Below are 8,689 nucleotides of genomic sequence, written 5' to 3'. Positions count from 1 at the left end.
GTTGGGATTGTATTGGGCAGGTGATGAGCAATGCCTGGTTTTCTCCAAACATACCGCTCAGAATTGTCACCAAAAAGTTCTATCTTAATCTGAATACTTTATGTACGCACTGTATATACAGCATTCCGGAATACTGTATATAAGAGCTCACTGGTTTGTGCCCACAGCTCATAAGGTAAAAACCTGGGGACAGGTTCCCTTTTAAAGCTGATTGTAAATGTTCTTATTCTCCCTACCTCCAGTTACCAAACTAGTCCAGGACTTCTGTCAATCAATGGCACTATGCAGGGGGGCAGGGAGCAAGCCTATAGTAGCCGTCCCTCTTCTCCTCCTCCATGCTCTATCCGCACGCTCCGGGATGCTCATTATACTCCTGTGGACGTGCTCCTTTTTGCACAGTGACACTGATTGACAACAATCCTGGACTAGTCTGGTGACCACAGGCAGGGAGAACATGGACAATTACGCTTAGTTCTTAAACACTTACTTTTAGCATTTAGGGCTAATGCAGGCATTGGAAGACTAATAATGCCATCTGGGGGTGAATCCCGATGACCTGTTACCCACTCTCATTTCTGTCATATGAATAGGTCCCCTGTAGGTATTACCTATACCTAAAATAGTTTAAGGAATGTCCTGAGAAAGAAATGCTCTTTAGGTCATTATTTGACCATCTCAGGTGAATCTAGAAACGGTTAGGTGACTGACAGCTCCTGTAAAGTAAGAAATGTTCTGTACTCTACATGCATGCATTAACAATCGCATCAATAACTCACCACGCAGATTTGGTATTACATATATGTGTTTGCTCTTGGTGGAAGCTTACTGTATATATGTCTAGTATTTTTGTTGAGGGATTAGGAGACTGTAGCAGGTAACAATGACTTTGGGGACATTGTTTGTTTTTCAGAGTTGAGTTACCGAGCTAATTGTTTGTTCCTCTGGGCCCTGCCTTGAAGTTTATATGTGGTAATAAGTACTTGGTTTGGAGGAAACGGCCGTGACACATCACAAACTTTCTTATCTGAGAATATAGCACTCCCTGTCCTGGTAAAACGAAACTTTTAGTATATAAAATTAAAGTGATCCACCATCAAAAAAAGTTTGCTTTGTATTCTGGAGATAGATACAGGGTGGACCCTCGGGAACCTCCGTCCAATACTATTTATATACCTGTCCTAGTTATAGGCATCCTAGAGGTGGTGGGCCCTTCCTCAAGGCACTTGTGCACTTGCTAGAGCAGGGGTGGGGAACCTCCGGCCCGCGGGCCGCATGCGGCCCGCCATGACCTTTTATGCGGCCCCCGGGCACATTCCCGGGGGCTGTAGTGCTGGGGCCGCCAGCCCTTTAAATGACCACATGCACTGTTTGGGAGAACCAATGGGCTCTCCCGCTGTCCAGTAGCGTAATCAGCGGTGTGTGCCTGCCCCTCTGCCCTCCGGAGCGATGTGCCCGCCCCTCTTTCCCCTCGTGCTGTGTGTGCCCGCCCCTCTGCCCTCCGGAGCGATCTACCCGCCCCTCTTTCTCCTCGTGCGGTGTGCCCGCCCCTCTGCCTTCCGGAGCGATCTGCCCGCCCCTCTTTCCCCTCGTGTGGTGTGCCCGCCCCTCTGCCCTCTGGAGCGATCTGCCCCCTCTGCCCTCGGCGCAATGTGCCCGCCCCTATGTCCTGTCGTGTGGTGTGACCGCACCTTTCAACTCCAGAGCGATCTGCCCGCCCCTCTGCCCTCCGGCCTGCACTGTCTCCGGCGCTGTGTGTGCGCGCCTACACTCTGCTCCCCGTCCAGTACTTTGTGTACCCTCCCTCCAGAGTTGTGTGCAACGATCAGTGCTGTGTCCCTCACCCCATGCTGTCTATCACCTCAGGTTTGTGGCTCCCCGGTAATGTCAGGGCTCTGCAGGTGCTGTGTGCAGAGCCTTGACATTACTGGGGGGCAGTGCTGTGTGCCCTCCCAATGCTGTGCATCACCTGCAGTGTTGTGTTCCCCCAGTGATGTCTGTGCCCCCCTCAGTGATGGCTTTGCCCCCAGCTCCTCTTGTGATGTGTATGTCCCCCAGCCCCTCTTGCGTTCTGTATGCCCCCCAGCACCTCTTGCGTTCTGTATGCCCCCCAGCACCTCTTGCGTTGTGTATGCCCTCCAGCCCCTCTTGCGTTGTGTATGCCCCCCAGCCCCTCTTGTGTTGTTTGCCTTCAGCGTCTCCTGTGACTTATACATCACATTGGAGATGCTGGGGGCATATACATCACAGGAGACACTGGGGACATACACAACACAGGAGGGGCTGTGGGCATTTACATCACAGGAGGGGCTGGGAGCATATATAGCTCCTCATGTGATGTATGTGCCTCCAGTGTCTCCTGTGTTGTGTATATACAGCAGTCCCAGCGTTTCCTTTCTGTTGTGTATACGTCAGTCCCAGTGTTTTCAATGTGATGTATATGCCCCCAGCCCCTCCAGTGATGTATGTGCCTTCAGTGACTCCTGTAATGTATATAGAGCAGTCCCAGTGTCTCCTATGTGCTGTGTGTGCCTCCAGTGTCTCCTATGTGTTGTGTGTGCCTCCAGTGTCTCCTATGTGTTGTGTATGCCTCCAGTGTCTCCTATGTGTTGTGTGTGCCTCCAGTGTCTCCTATTTGTTGTGTGTGCCTCCAGTGTCTCCTATGTGTTGTGTGTGCCTCCAGTGTCTCCTATGTGTTGTGTGCACCTCCAGTGTCTCCTATGTGTTGTGTGTGCCTCCAGTGTCTCCTATGTGTTGTGTGCGCCTCCAGTGTCTCCTATGTGTTGTGTGCGCCTCCAGTGTCTCCTATGTGTTGTGTGTGCCTCCAGTGTCTCCTATGTGTTGTGTGTACCTCCAGTGTCTCCTATGTGTTGCGTGTGCCTCCAGTGTCTCCTATGTGTTGCGTGCGCCTCCAGTGTCTCCTATGTGTTGCGTGCGGCTCCAGTGTCTCCTATGTGTTGTGTGTGCCTCCAGTGTCTCCTATGTGTTGTGTGTGCCTCCAGTGTCTCCTATGTGTTGTGTGTGCCTCCAGTGTCTCCTATGAGTTAATTGTTTGACCAAATATAGCCGGGTAATTTTCACATTGATAATTTTGTGCGGCCCCCGAAGGTTGGTAGAAATTTCCAAATGGCCCCCGGCTGAAAAAAGGTTCCCCACCCCTGTGCTAGAGGGTGAACTCTTAACCAGGGTTCACAAGTTGCCTGCTCTTGATTCTAATTGGTGTTGGATCAAGTGCATGTGTAAAGAAATAATATTAGACACAGTTGGATGTGAAATCTCTTCTTGATCACAGTAATGACGCCAAAAAGAGAGAGAGAGAGAGCTTTATTAGTGGCTGGCTCGTATATAAACTAGTGTATGGGATGTGGTTAGCTCTGTAGGCATGTTCGGATGTGCCCATTGACCCATGGGTTGAACAATAGGTTGGTCCATGGGCTGATTGGTGGGCGTCATCGTGGGCGGGTTTATGACATTATCGTGGGTGTCGTCGGTAGGCGGATGAGTGAGGTGATCAATGAGGTCATCGAATGATATGGTCCATGAGGCATCTGTGGGGTGGTCCTCTAGGTTGGCCAGTTGGTCTTTCCTTCTATGGCGATATTCTTACATCTGGACATCCCTTGCATACCAAAGCAGAGTGTGGAGAAAAGGAGATGGCGGCCATCTTTAGATCTGAGCAGACTTATTGTAAGGTGAAATGATTTCAAAGGACATTTTCCCACAATCCCTTACGTCTCAAGGTTTATTAAGTATGTGATCCAATGGCTCTCCTCAACACACTCAGACAATACAATATGTTCTCCCATGAAATGAAAGTGGCTTGAAGATTACTCTTTCCACCACAATGGCATCCACCATGGACCTTCCCATTTTACGAGTAAAGATTTGCTTCCTAGTAAATAACATGGTGCTGTGTTTTCAGGGCTTTACATAAAGTGCAACGAAAAACCCACAACACCCACTTTTTTCTTCGAAAGTTTTACAAAATTTTTTGAAAAGGAAAAAGTTGAGTGCCAAGGCTTTTACTATCAAGTTTTGCTCCATTGGACACATTATTAATAAAATTTGACAAGTTATTTGCAAATCAATAAATAGAGCATAGTGGTAAGTGATTGGCTCCAAATAGGTTTGTCTTTTATTGGACCATGGAGAAATATTTTTGTCTTAAGGGGGCTTTACACGCTACGACATCGCTAATGCGAACTCGTTGGGTCACGGAATTGGTGACGCACATCCGGCCGCATTAGCGATGCCGTTGCGTGTGACACCGATGAGCGATTTTGCATCGTCGCAAAAACGTGCAAAATCGCTCATCGGTGACATGGGGGTCCATTCTCAAATATCGTTACTGCAGCAGTAACTAGGTTGTTCCTCGTTCCTGCGGCAGCACACATCGCTCCGTGTGACACCGCAGGAACGAGGAAGCTCTCCTTACCTGCCTCCCGGCCACAATGCAGAAGGAAGGAGGTGGGCGGGATGTTCGTCCCGCTCATCTCCGCCCCTCCGCTTCTATTGGGCGGCCGCTCGGTGATGTCGCTGTGACGCCGCACGGACCGCCCCCTTAGAAAGGAGGCGGTTCGCCGGTCACAGCGACGTCGCCGGGCAGGTAAGTATGTGTGACGGGTCTGGGCGATGTTGTGCGGCACGGGCAGCGATTTGCCCGTGTCGCGCAACAGATGGGGCGGGTACCCACACTAGCGATGTCGGGACCGATATCGCAGTGTGTAAAGCCCGCTTTAGAGCCTAGATCTTTTGGTGGGATTGTCCAATCGTGATGATGTAATCTGGTTGGACTATCTGGTGCAGAGGTGGTTGAGCATCCATTCTGGTGACCACTGCCTACTGCAAAGCAGTTCGAGGTGGGGATGGTCTGCCTTGGACTGTGATTGGGCTTCATAGAAGATCATTATTTTTATTATATACTGCATTACAGGGACTAAAAAATGTGAAAAGTAATAAAAAAAAAAAGTTTAAAAAAATTATTAAAGTTTGAATTGCCACCTCTCTCTGCAGGATGGGGCTGCATATACAGATATACAAAGGCGGAGAGGACTGATGTTCAGCAGTTCTGCCGGAGGGGGATGAGAAGAGTTATGTATGTAATATGGGGAAGTGTATATAGGAGACTTAGAAGAGTGATGAACTCCAGGCTGGAGCTGCGTATCGAGATTGCTTATAGGGAATCTGATATCAGGTTTTTACCATCTAATCTGAGAGCAGCAAAATGTAGGGGCAGAGATCCTGATTCCAGTGATGTGTCACTTAATGGGCTACTTAGTGTAGCTTTTATAAAATCACTGTTTAATCAGCAGTAGATTATCATTACAGGACTACTTGACGTGCTGCAGGTGGTCCAGCATATTCATGAGCTCTGTATAACTGCTAGATCTGCAGTAGAGAAAACATTGACTTTATCAAAATGACAACAAACAGCTCAGTAAGTGACACATCGAAATGGAATCAGGGTCCCTGTCTCTACATTATGCTGATCTTAGATGAGGTAGCAAAAACTTGGTAACAGATTCCCTTTAAAGCAATGATGTTCTGCAAGATGGGGCTGTAAATAAATGCGGGGAGTAATAAGGAACTTTATATAGAAGGGATAAAAGGAGTGATATACTGTAAGATGTGGTTGCATATATTGGAGATGAGAAGCAGAATGTTTTGCAGGATTGGGCTCTATACATAGGAAGTTAAAGAAAAATTATGTTCTGCGGGATGGGTCTGTTCATACAGGGGCTCAGATGACAGATGTTTTGCAGGAAGGGGCTGCACACAGGAGCCAAAGATGAGTGATGTACTGCAGGATGGGGCTAGTTATAGAATGGCTGAGATGAATATTTGCTGCAAAATGGGGCTTTATATAGAGGGTGCTAAAGAGAGGAGCAATGTGTTGCAGGATGGAGCTGTATATTGAGGGTCTGAGCAGAATTATACACAGGAGAGGAATGACATTGTGTAGGAGAGGGTTCTATACATAGGCTGAAAGGTGCAATGTACTGCTAGGGGGGCCTATATATAGAGGGGCTGAAAGGAGTGATATTCTACAGGATAGGGCTGTATATAGAGAGGTAGTAGGGAAATGATACACTGCAGTATGGGACTGAATATAGAGAGGCTGAGAAGAGTAATGTTCATCGAGAAGGGGGTGTACACAGGGTACTGAGAGGAATGATATATTTCAGGATGGGGCTGTACATAGAGGGGCTTAGGGAAGTGAAATTCTTCAGTATAGGGCTACATATAGAGGAGTATACTGCAGAATGGGGATGCATATTTAGGTAAGTGCTTTTTTCAGAACATGGAGGTAGACGGGAGGGGAGTGATGTATTTAAAATGGTGTTCTGTTGGAGGGTGCTGAAAGGGGAGACGGATAATGTGTTTTTTATATGATAATGTATGTTAGATAGCTGATGGGAGCTGAAGAGAGGGGCGTAATGTTATTTACATGGGGCTGTATGTTGGAGGTGGCTGAAGGGATGGGCGATGTCTATTTATATGGGACTGTATAGTGGCGTAAACTGTAGAAGGGGAAGGGATGTTGTTGACATGAAACAGTATGTTGAAGGAATTGAAGGAACGGGTGAGGGATATTCAGCAGAATGGTAGGGATGGAGTTATGGCTAAAGGACTCCTTGTGAAGAAGAGACATTCCCTTTCTAATTTTCTTCTATGTTCCGATCCTCTTCTTTACCCCGATACCACCATTAGGACAGGCTGTCTTACACAGACTCTCGGTACAGCCTTTGTGTTTCCGAGAAATTCAACGCTTCCGTTCTATCATTCTCCACGCTCCTGTGACTCCTGTAACGCTAGAACTGTTAATCAAGGAACAAAGAGTGAAGAATGATGGAAAACAATCCTTGATCACGCCAAGGGTGCACTAATTTCCTGTGCTTGGCTTGAACAGTCATTTTGTGCTGACAGACTCCCTTTAAAGTCAGTCCACAGTTTAATCTCTTGTAACTACGAGTATAATCCAGTCACACTATTGAATAAATATAGCATTTAAATAAATACAAAAAAATGCAAATTAATGCAAAACTCCAAAATTATTGAAGAAATCAAAAAACCTGCTCACATAATGGTTTACACATAACAATAGGCGGTTAGGTGACCGTCTCATTACCATTTGTGCAGTTTCTCGTCTAGCTATTATTGTAGGGAGACATGTGGATTGTAGTCACCGTGTGGAGGACGTCCTCATAGACGCTACTGTGTGCACAGAAATCGTGACCCTCCGTGCAGAAACTCTATTCTAATCATCTCTGTAGTGACACAACTAAAATGGAGTTGTTTATGGTTCCTGGACGCACAGTCACATATTGTGGGTCTGATTTATCAAGACAGAATATATGCATATGTGAGTGTAAGGCAGTCCTTATGAGAATAAAGGCTGCTTTACACGGTACGACCGATTGTGCGATTTCACAATCGATCGTACCCGCCCCCGTCCTTTTTGCGTCACGGGCAAATTGCTGCCCGTGTCGCACAAAGTCAGTAACCCCCGTCACACATACTTACCTCTCGTGCGACCTCGCTGTGGGCGGCGAACGTCCACTTCCTGGAGTGGGAGGGACGTTCCGCGTCACAGCGACGTCACACGGCCGCCGGCCAATAGAAACGGAGGGGCGGAGATGAGCGGGACGTAAACATCCCGCCCACCTCCTTCCTTCCATATAGAGCCGGCGGCGGCCGCGGGAGGCAGGTGAGCTGCTCATCGTTCCCGTGGTGTCACACGGAGCGGCGTGTGCTACCACGGAAACGATGGTCAACTAAATTAAACGATATTATGGAACCTAGCGAGCAGTACCCGACTCACGATTTGTGAGCGATTCTGCGTCGCTAGGAGGTGTCACACAGGCCGGCATCGCCAGCGATGCCGGATGTGCGTCACAAAAACCGTGACCCCCGACGATCTATCGCACGATAGATTGTCTGGTGTAAAGCAGCCTTAAGAGCTTTAGGCCTAAAGGTGTCATTACACGCTACGATATATTGTGCGATCGCATGAGCGATTGCACCCGCCCCCGTCGTTTGTGCGTCACGGGCAATTTGTTGCCCGTGACGCACAATGTCGTTAACCCCCATCACACGTACTCACCTCCCTAACGACGTCACTGTGGGCGGCGAACATCCTCTTTCTGAAGGTTGAGGGACGTTCAGTGTCACAGCGATGTCACACAGCGGCAGCCCAATAGAAGCGGAGATGAGCGGGATGTAACATCCCGCCCACCTCCTTCCTTCCTCATTGCCGGAGGACGCAGGTAAGCTGTGTTCGTTGTTCCCGGGGTGTCACACGTAGCGACGTGTGCTGCCTCAGGAACGACGAACAAGCGGCGCACAGAAGGAGGAACGACATTATGAAAATGAATGATGTGTCAACGAGCAACGATAAGGTGAGTATTTTTGCTCATTAACAGTCGTTCGGAGGTGTCACACGCAACGACATCTCTAACAATGCCGGATGTGAGTCACGAATTCCGTGACCCCGACGACATATCGTTAGATATATCGTAGCGTGTGACGGGGCCTTAAGACACACGGCATGAAAATTGGAGTGAGTGGAATGCGATAAAAAAACGCATTCCACTCAGACCAATATTACTCAATGTCCCAGCACCCATGAGCGATACTTTTCTCAGCCCTAAACGGACCGAGAAAACAATCGCAGCATGCTGCAACTGTAATG

This window comes from Anomaloglossus baeobatrachus, chromosome 11 (assembly GCF_048569485.1).
Source record: "Anomaloglossus baeobatrachus isolate aAnoBae1 chromosome 11, aAnoBae1.hap1, whole genome shotgun sequence".
Lineage (NCBI taxonomy): Eukaryota > Metazoa > Chordata > Amphibia > Anura > Aromobatidae > Anomaloglossus > Anomaloglossus baeobatrachus.
Note: the sequence above shows the minus strand (reverse complement) of the source record.